We start from the raw sequence: 16463 nt of genomic DNA, 5'->3' as shown, positions 1-16463 counted from the left end.
TGGTTTGCTGTCTTCGTCCCCCCGCCCGACCCCCACTCCCCATCCAACCCCTACCCCGTCACCTACATCAGGCATTTCTCCTGGTGTTATCCCTCCCCATCCTCCCCATGCCCGCCCCCGCCACTGTCTATCCCGTCTCCTCCCCTCCACCCCCTCACCTAGCCCAGTGAATGTTGTTCTCTTCCCTATGTTCAAGTGTTCTCACTGTTCATCACCCGCCTATGAGTGAAAACATGCGGTGTTTGGTTTTCTGTTCTTGTGTCAGTTTGCTGAGAATGATGGTTTCTACATTCATCTGTGTCTCTAAAAAGGACACAAATGCATCGTTTTTTTATGGCTGCATAGTATTCCATGGTGTATATATGCTACATTTTCTTTGTCCAGTCTATCACTGATAGGCATTTGGGTTGATTCCAGGTCTTCGCTGTCGTAAACAGTACCGCAACATACATACATGTGCATGTGTCTTTATAATAGAGCATTTATAATCCTTTGGGTATATACCCAGTAATGGGATTGCTGGATCAAATGGAATTTCGATTTCTATATTCTTGAGGAATTGTCACACTGTCTTCCACAATGGTTGAACTAATTTACACTGCCACCAACAGTGTAAAATGTTCCTTTTTCTCCACATCCTCTCCAGTATCTGTTGTCTCCAGATTTTTTGATGATTGCCATTCTAACTGGCATGAGATGGTATCTCAGTGTGATTTTGATTTGCATTTCTCTAATGAGAAAGCATTAGATGATAAGCATTTTTTCATATGTTTGTTGGCTGCATGTATGTCTTCTTTTGAAAAGTGTCTGTTCATATCCTTCGCCCACTTTTGAATGGGTTTGTTTTGTTTTTTTTTCTTGTAAATCTACTTTAGTTCTTTTGTCAGATGGGTAGATTGCAAAAATTATTTCCCATTCTGTTAGTGGCTGGTTCACTCTAATGATTGCTTCTTTTGCTGTGCAGAAGATTTTAAGTTTAATTAGATCCCATTTGTCTATTTTGGCTTTTGTGGCCAATGCTTTTGGTGTTTGAGTCATGAAGTCCTTGCCTATGCCTATATCCTGGATGGTATTGCCTAGGTTTTCTTCTAGGGTTTTTATGGTGTTAGGTCTTATGTTTAAATCTTTAATCCATCTAGAGTTATTTTTTGTATAAGGTATAAGGAAGGGGTCCAGTTTCAGCTTCCTGCATATGGCTAGACAGTTTTCCCAACACCATTTATTAAACAGGGAATTCTTTCCCCATTGCTTGTTTTTGTCAGGTTTGTCAAAGATCAAATGGTTGTAGATGTGTGGCATTGTTTCCGAGGCCTCTGTTCTGTTCCATTGGTCTATATTTCTGTTTTGGTACCAGTAGCATGCTGTTTTGATTGCTGTAGCCTTGTAGTATAGTTTGAAGTCATGTAGCATGATGCCTCCAGCTTTGTTCTTTTCGTTTAGGATTGTCTTGGCTATGTGAGCTCTCTTTTGGTTCCATATGAAGTTTAAAGTGTTTTTTTCCAGTTCTTTGAAGAAAGTCAATGGTAGCTTTATGGGGATAGCTTTGAATCTATAAATTACTTTGGGAAGTGTGGCCATTTTCACAATATTGATTCTTCCTAACCATGAGCATGGAATGTTTTTCCATCTGTTTGTGTCCTCTCCTATTTCCTTGAGCAGTGGTTTGTAGTTCTCTTTGAAAAGATCTTTTACATCCTTTGTTAGTTGTATTCCTAAGTATTTTATTTTCTTTGTAGCAATTGTAAATGGGAGTTCATTCATGATTTGGCTTTCTGTTTGTCTGTTGTTGGTGTATAAGAATGCTTGTGATTTCTGCACATTGATTTTGTATCCTGAGATTTTGCCAAAGTTGCTTATCAACTTAAGGAGGTTTTGGGCTGAGACAGTGGGGGTCTTCTAAATATACCATCGTATCGTCTGCAAATAGGGACAATTTGACTTATTTTCCTAATTGAATGCCCTTTATTTCTTTTTCTTGCCTAATTACTCTGGCTAGAACTTCCAATACTATATTGAATAGGAGTGGTGAGAGAGGCATCCTTGTCTAGTGCCAGTTTTTAAAGGGAATGTTAGTTTTTGCCTGTTTACTATGATATTGGTTGTCGGTTTGTCATAAATAGCTTTTATTATTTTGAGATACATTCTATTGATACCTAGTTTATTGCAAGTTTTTAGCATAAAGGGCTGTTGAATTTTGTCGAAGGCCTTCTCTGCATCTATTGAGATAATCACGTGGTTTTTGTCTTTGGTTCTGTTTATGTGGTGGATTATGTTTATAGATTTGTGCATGTTGAACCAGCCTTGCATCCCTGGGGTGAAGCCTACTTGATCGTGGTGAATAAGTTTTTGATGTGCTGTTGGATTTGGTTTGCCTGTATTTTATTGAAGATTTTTGCATCAATGTTCATCATGGATATTTGCCTGTAGTTTTCTGTTTTAGTTGTGTCTCTGCCAGGTTTTGGTATCAGGATGTTATTGATCTCATAGAAAGAGTTAGGGAGGATTCCCTCTTTTTGTATTGTTTGGAATAGTTTCAACAGGAATGGTACCAGCTCCTCTTTGTCCATCTATCTGGTCGAATTTGGCTGTGAACCTGTCTGCATTTGGACTTTTTTTGGTTGGTAGGCTGTTACTTGCTGCCTCGACTTCAGACCTTGTTATTGGTCTATTCAGGGTTTCAACTTCTTCCTGGCTTGGTCTTGGGAGTGTACAAGTGTCCAGGAATTTATCCCTTTCTTCCAGATTTACTTGTTTATATGCATAGAGCTATCTATAGTAATCTCTGATGTTAGTTTGTATTTCTGAGGAACTGGCGGTCATCTCCCCTTTATCATTTCTTACTGCATTTATTTGATTCTTCTCTCTTTTCTTTTTTATTAGTCTAGCTAGCAGTCTGTCTATTTTGTTATCTTTTCAAAAAGTCAGCTCCTGGATTTATTGATTTTTTGAAGGGTTTTTTGTGTTTCTGTCTCCTTCAGTTCTGCTCTGATCTTAGTTATTTCTTGTCTTCTGCTTGCTTTTGAATTTTTTTGATCTTGCTCTTCTAGCTCTTTCAATTTTGACAATAGGTTGTCGATTTTAGATCTTTCCTTGTTTCTCATGTGGGCATTTATTGCTATAAATTCCCCTCTAGACACTGCTTTAAATGTGTCCCATAGATTCTGGTAAGTTGTGTCTTTGTTCTTGTTGGGTTTGAAGAACATTTTTATTTCTGCCTTCATTTCATTGTTTATCCATTCATCATTCAGAAGCAAGTTGTTCAGTTTCCATGTGATTGTGCAGTTTTTAGTGCTTTTCTTAATCCTGAGTTCTAATTTGATTGCTCTGTGGTCTGAGAGACTTTTTGTTATGATTTCTGTTCTTTTGCATTTGCTGAGGAGTGATTTACTTGCAATTATGTGGTCAATTTTAGAGTAAGTGCGATGTGGTGCTGAGAAGAATGTGTATTCTGTGGATTTGGGGTGGAGAGTTCTGTAAATATTTATTAGGTCTGCTTGGTCCTGATCTGCATTCAAGTCCTGGATATCCTTGTTGACTTTCTGTCTCGCTGATCAGTCCAATATTGTCAGGGGAGTGTTGAAGTCTCCCACTATTATTGCATGGGAGTCTAAGTCTGTTTGCAGGTCGTTAAGAACTTGCTTTATGTATCTGGATGCTCCTGCATTGGGTGTATATATATTTAGGATAGTTAGCTCTTCTTGTTGCATCGATCCTTTTACCATTATATAATGCCCTTCTTTGTCTCTTTTGATCTTTGCTGGTTTAAAGTCCGTTTTATCAGAGACTAGGATTGCTACCCCTGCTTATTTTTGCTCTCCATTTGCTTGATAGATCTTCTTCTATCCTTTATTTTGAATCTATGTGAGTCTTTGCATGTGAGATGGATCTCCTGAATACAGCACACTGTTGGGTCTTGACTTTTGGTCCAGTTTGCCTGTCTGTGTCTTTTGATTGGGGCATTTGGGCCATTTACATTCAATGTTAATTTTTTTTTTTTTTTTTTTGAGATGGAGTTTCGCTCTTGGTACCCAGGCTGGAGTGCAATGGCGCGATCTCGGCTCACTGCAACCTCCGCCTCCTTGGTTCAAGCAATTCTCCTGCCTCAGCCTCCTGAGTAGCTGGGATTACAGGCACGCACCACCATGCCCAGCTAATTTTTTGTATTTTTACTAGAGACAGGGTTTCACCGTGTTGACCAGGATGGTCTTGATCTCTTGTCCTCGTGATCCACCTGCCTTGGCCTCCTAAAGTGCTGGGATTACAGGCGTGAGCCACCACGCCCGGCTGGTTAATATTGTTATGTTTGAGTCTGATCCAGCTGTTTTGTTACTGACTGGTTGTTTTGCCTGTTAGTTGATGTGGTTTCTTCATTGTGTCATTGTTCTTTACCATTTAGTAAATTTTTGCAGTGGCTGGTACTGGTTGTTCCTTTCAGGAGTTCTTGTAAGGTAGGTCGTGTAGTGATAAAATCTCTCAGCAATTGCTTGTCTGTAAAGGATTTTATTTCTTCTTCATGTATGAAGCTTAGTTTGGCTGGATGTGAAATTCTGGGTTGAAAGTTCTTTTCTTTAAGAATGTTGAGGCCGGGCGCTTTGGCTCAAGCCTGTAATCCCAGCACTTTGGGAGGCCGAGGTAGGTGGATCACGAGGTCAACAGATCGAGACCATCCTGGTCAACATGGTGAAACCCCATCTCTACTAAAAATACAAAAAATTAGCTGGGCATGGTGGCACGTGCCTGTTATCCCAGCTACTCAGGAGGCTGAGGCAGGAGCATTGCCTGAACCCAGGGGGCAGAGGTTACGGTGAAGAGGTTACGGTGAGCCGAGATCGCACCATTGCACTCCAGCCTGGGTAACAAGAGCGAAACTCCGTCTCAAAAAAAAAAAAAAAAAAAGAATGTTGAATACTGGCTCCCACTTCCTTCTGGCTTGTAGGGTTTCTTCTGAGAGATCCGCTGTGAGTCTGATGGTCTTTCCTTTGTGGGTGACTCGACCTTTCTCTCTGGCTGCCCTTAGGATTTTTTTCCTTCATTTCAACCCTGGCGAATCTGACGATTATGTGCCTTAGGGGTTGCTCTTCTCAAGGAATATCTTTGTGATGTTCTCTGTATTTCCTGGATTTGAATGTTGGCCTACTTGTTAGGTTGGGGAAGTTCTCTTGTATAATATCCTGAAGAGTGTTTTCCAACTTGGATTTTGGGGTGGCTGGCAAAGTTCCATTTCTTTTTCTTTTCTTTTCTTTTTTTTTTTTTTTTGAGACAGAGTCTTGCTCAGGTGCCAGGCTGGAATGCAGTGGTGCGATCTCAGCTCACTGCAACCTCCGCCTCCCAGGTTGAAGCAACTCTCCTGCCTCAACCTCCCGAGTATCTGGGACTACAGGCGTGTGCTACCATGCCCAGCTAATTTTTGTATTTTTAGTAGAGATGGGGTTTCAGCATGTTGGCTGGGATGGTCCCGATCTCTTGACCTCATGATCTGCCTGCCTTTGCCTCCCAAATGCTGGGGTTACAGGCATGAGCCGCTGCGCCTGGCCTGCAAAGTTCTGTTTCTTGTCCTAGGTGGTGTTTGCCTTTAGGTAATTCATTAAGCCATCTATTTTATTTGTGTTGTTTTCTGAATCCACATTTTATTATTATTATTTTTTTGATACAGAGTCTCGCTCTGTCACCCAGGCTGGAGTGCAATGGTACTCTTGGCTCACTGCAACCTCTGCCTCCCAGGTTCAAGCAATTCTCCCACCTCAGCCTTCTGAGTAGCTGGATTTATAGGCACCCACCATCATGCCCAATTAGTTTTTGTATTTTTGTAGAGACAGGGTTTCACCATGTTGGCCAGGCTGGCCTTGAGCTCCTGAACTCAGGTAATCCACCTACCTTGGCCTCCCAAAGTGCTGGGATTATAGGCGTGTGCCGCCATGCCTGGCCTTGAGTCCACATTTTATTTAAAATAAAATGAATTTAAAAAATGAGTCAGATTTAGAGATATAGATATGAATCAGTTTCCAAAATATATGGTTAAGTGAAATAAGACAAACACAGAAGAGTGTGACTAACATGCCACTGATATTTACACATAGAAGAGGAATTTGTGGGTGCGTAGACTGTCCCTGGGAGGACACATAGGAATTAAAAGCCAGTTCAGAGGGTGGGAGGCCAATTTACTTTCAAAATACACCTTTGAACTTCCACTGGGTCTATGGTTATGTTTCAAAGGAATAATTAATTAACTATGTTTTAGAAAAAGTGATGTTCTCAGAGAGCCTGGCAGTCTCTTTGCTCCAGTTTGACATTTGCCAGACCACACTTTGGTCCATCATTTGTTCATTGTGGGGGACACACAGGCTGAGGGACGCCTGGGCAGGGAACAGAGCGGCTTCAGTGGTGTTTGAGCTTTGCATAAACTGCAAGGTTTTTTCTCAGTTTAAATGTTATCTATCCCTACATTTCTAAGCCGAGTGCTCGAGGTTAGCCTGCCTTTGAATACTTTTATAAATGCCGCTGTTTGTGTCACCTGTGCATGTCACCCTGGGTAGACCCCAGAGCACCATCTACAGGTGGCCCACCTTTCTCACCTGCTCTTTCTCTTGGTGCCAGTAAGGGCTTTTGCACCCTTTGGGGGACAAGTGATGTCATCTTCATGGGACAGCACTACTTAGCTCGAGGCACTCAGTTCTCCTTCATAATCAGCTTCTTTAGAGTGGACCTGATTTCATAGGGAATAAAAGCTTTTCTTTTTTTCCTTGGGAAAATAGCTCTGTGTTGAGATACTTTGCCAAGAGAAATAAAAAAATATTTTGGTTAAATTCTGGGTTTAATTTCAAAATAAAATATTCACAATCTTCTGAGTAGGTTACTCCTTTTCAGTATGTGTGTGTGTGTGTGTGTGTGTGTGTGTGTGTGTTTGCTAGATATAACTCCTCAGGTGAGTTGTATTGTGACTTCAGGGATTTATAAAATAATTACTTAGAAAGTAAATTGAGAATTACTTGGCATAATATGTTATTAATAAGATGTATCTATGTAGAAATTAAACTGTCTTACAATTTAGTTTATCACTTTCAAAAATCGTTGAGTTAGAGAACTTCTTTTTTTCGGGCTCATTTTCAGAGAATGAGCATTTTTAAGTTTTAAAAGCCACCATCAAAGATTGTACCAATTTATAGTCACAGTCACAATGTGAAATATGATCCATTGGCTGTTATCTAGTCTAAAAACTTCTTGTGGCTGTCTGCTAGGCACGAATCTCATTGCCACTTTAATTTGCATTGCCGTGGTTACTGAGGAGACTGACGATCTTTTTCTTCAGGATTGGTTAGAATTTCTTCACTTCGTGAAATGCCCACTCACATTGTCTGTTCAGTTTTCTATTGTTTCCTCATGGACACCTTTGCATATTAGGGATAGTGACCGTTTCCCCCATCGTAAATGTTGTAAGTGTCTCCTCTTCCTCTGCTGCTTATCTAAATTCTTGGTGAGAAATCTACCATATAGTTATATTTAATTCGTATGTTATCAAATGTGTTCTTCAAATTAAAACTGGAATTTCAGGCCAGGTGTGGTGGCTCATGCCTGTAGTCGGAGCACTTTGCGGGGCCGAGGTGGGGCAAGTCACTTGAGGTCAGGAGTTCGAGACCAGCCTGGCCAACATAGTGAAACCCCATCTCTAATAAAAATACAAAAATTATCCAGGTGTGGTGGTGCTTGCTTGTAATCCCAGCTATCCAGGAAGCTGAGGCAGGAGAATCACTTGAACCCGGGAGGCAGAGGCTGCAGTGAGCCAAGATTGTGCCACTGCACTCCATCCTAGACAACAGAGCAAGGCTCTGTCTCAAATAAAATAAAATTGGAGTTTCATACCAGCTTTTGCAGGGGCTTTTGCTGTCTGCTTCTCGGTGCTTCCCAGGGTTCTTTCTTGTCCCCAAAGAGCAATCGCTGACACCCAGGCCCTATGGGAGAGCTCTCTTGCTCAGGAGTCATCTTTGCAGCTTATTTTCCATTTCTGTCACCTTGTCCAGTGGACCTCACACTTGAGCAAGAAGTAGACTCCCCCAGAGGGCTTGGGAAAACCCCAGTTGCTCAGAAATCTCAGAGATTTTCTGATTCAGGAAGTGTGGGGTGGGCCTGAGAATCTGTATTCTAACAAGTTCCCAGCGCATGCTGATGCTGCTGTTCTGGGACCCACACATGGACCACCTGTCTCAAACACTGGTTTGACATCTTGACCTCTCTGGAATCTCTGCATTTGTTCCTACCTCCATTGCTTCCCCCCAGGGCCAGGTCATGTCGTATCTTTCACAGCTTCTTCCCCTACATCCATTGTGACTCTTCTCCCATCCACTCACTGCCCTGCAGCCAGAGGGATTTCAATGGGGGCCCATGGCACTCCCTTCCGGCTCTCTCCCTGTCATCACTGGGCCATCTTAGGATGCTTTTCACATATTTTGGCGCTCTGTGCTCTCCTGTATATGGGTTTTTGGTAGCTACGAAATGCCAGGTTTTTTCTTGCCCCAGGGTCTTTGCATGCGCACATTCTCTTGGCCTGGAAACCCTTTCTTTGCCGCTCACCGTGATACCTGGTCATTTTGGTGAGACCCCATTGACTGTTAGGCTGCTGTGTGGATCAGATCACTTCGCTCTGAATGAATGCAGCTGACAGCCAGGCTTCTGTCAGAATGGCTTTGTGTTTTGGCTCATTAAGGAGCTCCCAGGAACACTGAAAGAGGAAAGATACTCTGCAAAAAATGGCCTCCAAAAGAAAGGCATTTTCTAATGATGATGATAAAAGTGCAGCGAATATGAAGAGCCTAAGAATCCATAGCTAGGATACTGTAGATGTAGACACATTAGTCATTTATAAAACGAATGAAGCTACTGCATGCTTTATGTGAAAAGAAGAAAAAAATTCTCATCACTTTTTCTAAACTTTATTTTTGGAGTCAGATACATTCATAATCAATACTGTTCAGTGGTGATATAGTATAAGGTTTATTTCATTAGTAGAATATTTTAATAGCTTTATAAAATATAAAAGACTTTATTCCAATATTTATAGACTTGCTAAGGATCTCTGAAAAAGTCACTTGAAATTTCCAGTTATAATTTTAATATTTTAGGGGGGAAATTATAGGCCTTCATGCCATCTTTGGCACAAAATTGGAGATTTATAAAGATTTCAAGCTCTGTGCCTTATAAATGTTAAGGCTCTAGACAGTTTTTTGAGCAGAACTCTTTTTCTTCTGTACTGGGGGAAGAAATAGAGTACATATGGTATGGGTTAAAGGGACAGGGATTAAGAGACTAGATGAGTAATACAAAATCGATGGAGAATGGAAAGGGGCCAAACTGTGCCATCTCACAAGGTTCAGGCTCACATAAATGTGCATGCATGAGAGAAGGGTCTGCCAGGAAGGATGCTGCTGACCATTTGGACGGATCTTTCAAAATTCCAATAGGAGAATAAACTGTAACGCGAAGGGCTGACTGGGCGCTCACACCTGTAATCCCAGCACTTTGGGAGGCTGAGTTAGGTGGATGACTTGAAGTTAGAAGTTCAAGGTGGCCCACATGGTGAAACCCTGTCTCTACTAAAAATACAAAAGTTAGCCAGACATGGTGGTGTACGCCTGTAATCCCAGCTACTCAGGAGGCTGAGGCATGAGAACTGCATGAACCCAGGAGGTGGAGGTTGCAGTGAGCTGAGATGGTGGCACTGCACTCCAGCCTGGGCAGCAAATAAAGACTCCATCTCAAAAAATAATAAAATAAAATAAAACAAAGGGCTTTGGTTATTTTCTCCATCTTGAATGTGACTAAGACACAGTAGTTGTTACACTTCTGATTATATCCTTGCCATAGGTAGAGACTGTGCTTAAAATACATTTTTTTTTAAAAGATGGAGAGTCTGAAAATTACACTCAATTAGTTCTAGACCCAGACCAAGAATTGGAGTCTTTTGACTTCTATTACTATTACATCTACACAGTTCTTTCACTGGTGAAGAAAATAAAATTTAGTAAATATGTATTGAGTATTTTTTATACACAGGTACTGTGGTAGGTGCTTGGGGTGAGTGTGGGGAATATGTGCAGATGACTTCTTGAATCATGAATCCTGCCCTCATGAGCTCACACTGGACGTGGGAAGATAAAATACAAATGCAGGCAGGCTTTGCTTTTTGTGGTCCTGATTAAGCATGAAATGAGCTCATTTACCATGGTTTCATTAAATAACTCAGCCTCCCAACAACACGGTTTAAATTTCAGTTATCATGGCATATTACCTGTGAGTCATTGCATGGAGCACAATTTGGGCTGCTAGCTCTTCAGTCCACAAATCATTATGTAAGTAACAGATGCACACCACAATTTGTGACCAATCATGACATTTTTTTCCAACGCCCGTGGTGATTGGTGACCAATCACAGCAATTCTTTCAAAATCTGCAGTGATTGGTCATTGTGCATTTGTCATTCAATTCATGCAGTGCCAGCAAAGTATGTAGTTCTGCTGCCTCAGTGATTCTCAGTGATAAACCCAGGTGGTATTTTATAAAGCAGATAATCAGAAGGTCGAATTGACCAACGAAGATGAAAGTACACCAAAGAAACAAACAGTGTTAGAGACGGAAAGGAAATTGGAATGGAACGTAAATGGAGTTATGGAAGAAATAGCTGACCATGTGAATGTTGACCCTGCCACCTTTGGAGAAGCTCTAGATATACAGCCAGAAGGATTTACTGACAATAAACTTACAGACATGAATGAGAGAAAGGTCATGACAGAAGGAATGAAGAAGATGTCCCAGAGGAAGGAAGTCTAGCAAAAAAAAAAAAAAAAAGGTAGTGGGGAAACACTTTAAGTTCTATTTTATGGCAGCGAAAGCACAAAGGGGAAAATGTTGAAAGTGATCCAAACCTGGAAAAGAGTATGCCAGTTCCCCAAGGCATAAGCATCAGTTTTACGATTCCCTTTCATTTTCCTATTGTTTAGAACTGCCAGCAAGAGAGATTTCCATGTTTTTACAAGCCTTAAAACATATCACTGAAAAATCACATTTTTCCCATTGACTTTTTTATTAGGATTTCTTTGCATGGTTTCAGATTGCCTGGTGATTTTTACAGTTCCACGCTACCATGTAAAGTGAATACTACCTGCATATGAATAATTAAGTCATAAGCTGGGTGTGGTGGCTCATGCCTGTAGTCTCAGCTACTTGAAAGGCTGAGGTGGGAAGATGACTTGAGGTCAGAAGTTTGAGACCAGCCTCGGAAATATAGCAAGACCGTGTCTCTACAAAAATAAAATAAAATAAAATAAACTATAGGTCATACAATAAGACATCATATGATAGAACAGCCTTCAAAGCAACATATGGCTCATTGTCAGCTGATTTTTTGTAGATACTAATTTCCTTAAGAGATCAAGGGAGAGATCATCATCATCGTATCTAGGATGATCATGATGATGACGGAAGAAAACTGGGATGGGCTTTGGAGTTTCCAATTTGGACAGACCCAGTGAAAAAAGGTGGCATTCCAGGAGAGTGGAAGGTGTGAGCAGACACTCCTAGCAGCCCAGATGATATTATTACCATGAAGGACGTCGGTAAAGCAGACTACTTGACTCTGGAATTCCAAGCACCTATTTTTTGACAAATTGCTTTATGTCAAAGTGTGTGCCTAATAAGTGTTTCCCAAGCCACGCATGCTCAGATCACAAAGATTGTGGAATGAGGCACAGAAAATGTGGCTCACCCAACTGAATTGTGCCATGGGCGCCTTCTGTCACCAGCTGTATAGAGGCCACCCTCACCTTTACTCTCAGTGAAGCATCGCCTCTCAGGTGTTAAGAAGTCTTCCCTAAGTTTTCTCTAGCAATAATATTAATCGCATTGTTTTATGGCTTTATAGTTTATTTGTGCTTTTAACATAAAAACATAGAGACAGCTAGGAAGGTTGGGAGTTAAGGCACCTGGAGAGCTGATGCTTTTCCTAAAGGGCAGGGCTGCTACTCGGCTCTTGGAAATGTAGGGACAGTATTGTGAGATCCATTGCAGTTTTTAAAGGAAGACATAAATCTTGGCTTAATAGGAAGCTTTCCAACTTGAAAAAGTTGACTCAAACTTCTAAAACATGTATTATCTAGCAGCGTAAACGGCGTGTTCCTGTGCCTGGTCTGGCTGCCAGTTCGTAACTGCTTTGTAAGACAATGGTGCTTTCCTACACACAGTGTTCATCTAATTTGGACAAAGCAGGGATTACAATGCAGTTGTTATGACCAGTTTTCACATGAGGAAATAGGCTTCGGAGTTAAAGTCACTTGTCCAAGGAAGCACTGGTGTTAGATAGTGGACCCAGGAAACTCATGACTAATTTTGATGCTTTCTCTCCTCTACATCAGCTTCTTAAAGTTTGCTCTATCAACTGTGAGAATGAAATGAAAACCTCAACCATCAGCCCTCAGAAGGCCCTGGGCCAGGGGAGTTCTAGGGCTCTCGGAAGCAGAACCTCATGGTCTGTCTCTTTAGAGCGTCACCATTGTGATCGATTGGAATCCATCTGCATCCTTATGCGTCTAAATGAGTAGATGGTCAATACAGCCTTCAAATAATCCTGCATCATTACTGTTTCTCTTATCTAAGCTTTCTGCACATGCTCGGCAGCAATATATTTGAGCCTATGTTCCCTGACATGTCCTGTGAAGCACGTTGCCTCTCAAGTTCATAGTCACATGATTCAACGTTCAGAAGAGCTGAGAATACGGTTTAAAAATTCTCTGAAGAAAAATGATGAACTTGCTATCAACATCTTTTAAAAAGATCAACACTCTCTGTATGGAGATGGGATGAGGAAGTACCCTTGGACTGGGTCAAGATTTTAGGTCACTTCAACAATGGATGAATGGATGACTGGAGCCTCAAAATTTCTTTTCTTTGGGACAGATTTTCACTCTTGTTGTCCAGGCTGGAGTGCAATGGCATGATCTCGGCTCACTGCAACCTCTGTCTCCCAGGTTCAAGTGATTCTCATGCCTCAGCCTCCCAAGTAGCTGGGATTATAGGCATGTGCCACCATGCCTGGCTAGTTTTGTATCTTTAGTAGAGACAGGGTTTCTCCATGTTGGTCAGGCTGGTCTTGAACTCCCGACCTCAGGCCTCCCAAAGTGCTGGGATTACAGGTGTGAGCCATTGCGCCCGGCCAATAAATTTCTTTTCTTTATAAGTTACTCAGTTTTGAGTATTCTGTTATAGCCACACAAAAGCTAAGACAGGCCCCTTGTCTCTGTCTTTGAACACACAGCTATAGGAATTTAATGAGCCTCACTTACCTGATTTTGGCACAGATGAGAGATGGGTTTGAAAGGTCAGACCTAGCTTGAGCAAGCCCTCGCCATGCCTGGGTGCCAGCAGACCCAGGGGGCAGAGAGATCGAGGATGGTGTACTCATTTTCAAAGGCAGCCGTAACAAAGTACCCCAAACAGCCTGGCTTAAAACAACAGAAATTCAGCACTTTACAGTTGTGGAAGCTACAAGTTCAAGATCAAGGTGTCAGCAGGGCCATGCTTTCTCTGAAACATGTTGGGGAGAAGCCTTCCTTTCTCTTCTAGCTTCTGTATTTGCCAGCCATCCTTGGCACTGCTTGGCTTGAAGATGCACACTTGGTTAGTAGAAATATCTGTTTTTTTCTCTTCTTCCTTCTTTCCTCCCCCTCCTCTCCTCCTCTCATTCCCCTTCCCCCTTCCTCCCCCTTCCTTCCCCTCTTCCCCACTTCCTCCCCCTCCTCCTCCTCTTCCTCCCCTCTTCCTTCCCCTCTTCCCCACTTCCTCCCCCTCCTCCTCCTCTTCCTCCCCTCTTCCTTCCCCTCTTCCTCCTCCCCTCCTCCTCTTCCTGCCTCTCCTCCTCCTCCTCTTCCTCCCCCTTCCTTCCCCCTTCCTCCTCCCCCTCCTCCTCCTCTTCCTCCCCCTTCCTTCCCCTCCCCCTCCTCCCCCTCCTCCTCCCCCCTCCCCCTCCTCCTCACACTCCTCCCCTTCCTGCTCCTCCCCCTCCTCCTCCCCTTCCTCCTCCCCCTCCTCCCCTCCCCCTCTCCTCCTCCTCCTCCCTCTCCTCCCCTTCCTCCTCCTTCCCCTCCTCCCTTTCCTCCTCCTCCCCCTCCTCCCCTTCCTGCCTCTCCTCCCCCTCCCCCTCTTCTCCTCCTCCCTCTCCTCCCCTTCCTCCTCCTCCCCCTCCTCCCCTTCCTGCCTCTCCTCCTCCTCCCCCTCTCCTCCTCCTCCTCCTCCCTTTTCAATGGGGTCTCATTCTGTCACCTAGGTTGGAGTGCAATGGTGTGATCAGTGCTTGAATTCCTGGGTTTCAAGTGATCCTTGCACCTCAGCCTCCTGAGTAGCTGGGACTACAGCTGTGCACCACCACACCTGGCTAATGTTTTAAATTTTTAGTAGGGATGGGGTCTCCCTCCCGAAGTGCTGGGATTGCAGGTGTGCAACCACCGCACCCGACCTCGTTTTAGGAGTATACTAGCCATTTTGGATTAGGGCTCACTGTAGTAACCTCATTTAAACCTGATTCTATCTGCAAATATCCTATTTCAAAATAAAGACACATTCACAGTTACGAGAGCTTTGGATTTCAATGTACTTTTTAGGAGACAATTCCACCCATAACACGTAACAGGTAGGATGGGCATCACTGCCCTACAGAGAATTCAGTGTGTTCATCCATCAAATAAGTCACTCCTTTTGGTGGAGAATTGAGTGAAGAGCCCACAAGCCTTAACTGTGTGTTCTGATACCACCCCTTCCAGGGCATGAGGACAGGAAGTAAGTTTTCCCTTAACAATAATCTTCTAAAATTGAATGAGTTCTTTAAAAAAATGCAGAAGTAATTAGGCATTGATCTCAAGAAAATTAATTATTTAGAAAAAAATTGATTTGCAAAGGCATTTCCTAGGAAAGACAGGTTTGCTGAAATCTTTCGGTATGTTACAGTGGCTTTTAGAGATTTCAGGGGGGAAAAGGACGTTTTTAGACAGAAATGAGAAATTGTATTTAATAATGTCCAACAGAAGACTGGCAAAAGAACAACTGACAGCAATGTTTGAAGATTTAGTTAATGCGTAAGATGAATGCTCCAAGTATTACTAGCTGCTAGTTTACACAGCAGTTTGTTCAACTTCTGAGGAGAATCACATTATAGGTCCCCTGGGGTGTTATCTGCATATTAACAAGAAGTTATGTTACAACGTTTATAAAGCACAGGCTTCTTATCAGTGTGTTTATAAATATTTGGCTCCGTTCCAAACCTTTGTGTTGTCTTTAAACATACCATTATATCAATCGTGTAAAATTTCCCTCCTTCCCTCCTACTCCCCTTCAAGTGGATTTTTCTTGGAAGTCATGAGGCAGTGCAATCTCTGCATCTTGTATTCATTCCGGAAACACTGCCACGGATGGCTGTCCGGGTCTGAGCACAGTCCTCATTCTGGAAACACTGCCACGGATGGCTGTCCGGCTTCGAGCACAGTCCTCATTCCGGAAACACTGCCACGGATGGCTGTCCGGGTCTGAGCACAGTCCTCATTCCGGAAACACTGCCACGGATGGCTGTCCGGGTCTGAGCACAGTCCTCATTCCGGAAACACTGCCACGGATGGCTGTCCGGCTTCGAGCACAGTCCTCATTCCGGAAACACTGCCACGGATGGCTGTCCGGGTCTGAGCACAGTCCTCATTCCGGAAACACTGCCACGGATGGCTGTCCGGCTTCGAGCACAGTCCTCATTCCGGAAACACTGCCACGGATGGCTGTCCGGGTCTGAGCACAGTCCTCATTGCGGAAACACTGCCACGGATGGCTGTCCGGCTTCGAGCACAGTCCTCATTCCGGAAACACTGCCACGGATGGCTGTCCGGGTCTGAGCACAGTCCTCATTCCGGAAACACTGCCACGGATGGCTGTCCGGGTCTGAGCACAGTCCTCATTCCGGAAACACTGCCACGGATGGCTGTCCGGCTTCGAGCACAGTCCTCATTGCGGAAACACTGCCACGGATGGCTGTCCGGGTCTGAGCACAGTCCTCATTCCGGAAACACTGCCACGGATGGCTGTCCGGCTTCGAGCACAGTCCTCATTGCGGAAACACTGCCACGGATGGCTGTCCGGGTCTGAGCACAGTCCTCATTCCGGAAACACTGCCACGGATGGCTGTCCGGCTTCGAGCACAGTCCTCATTGCGGAAACACTGCCACGGATGGCTGTCCGGGTCTGAGCACAGTCCTCATTCCGGAAACACTGTCACGGATGGCTGTCCGGGTCTGAGCACAGTCCTCATTCCGGAAACACTGCCACGGATGGCTGTCCGGCTTCGAGCACAGTCCTCATTGCGGAAACACTGCCACGGATGGCTGTCCGGGTCTGAGCACAGTCCTCATTCCGGAAACACTGTCACGGATGGCTGTCCGGGTCTGAGC

General features: G+C 43.5%; 1 protein-coding gene across 5 annotated transcripts in view; it reads left to right on the top strand.

Moving 5' to 3' along the window:
* LOC103793584 (uncharacterized) overlaps nt 1-16463 on the top strand; it is an 85842-nt gene that overhangs the window by 47339 nt on the left and 22040 nt on the right. The window lies entirely within an intron of this gene.

The sequence above is a fragment of the Callithrix jacchus genome, chromosome 6, assembly GCF_049354715.1.
Source record: "Callithrix jacchus isolate 240 chromosome 6, calJac240_pri, whole genome shotgun sequence".
NCBI lineage: Eukaryota > Metazoa > Chordata > Mammalia > Primates > Cebidae > Callithrix > Callithrix jacchus.
This window is presented reverse-complemented; position numbering and strand designations above follow the sequence as displayed.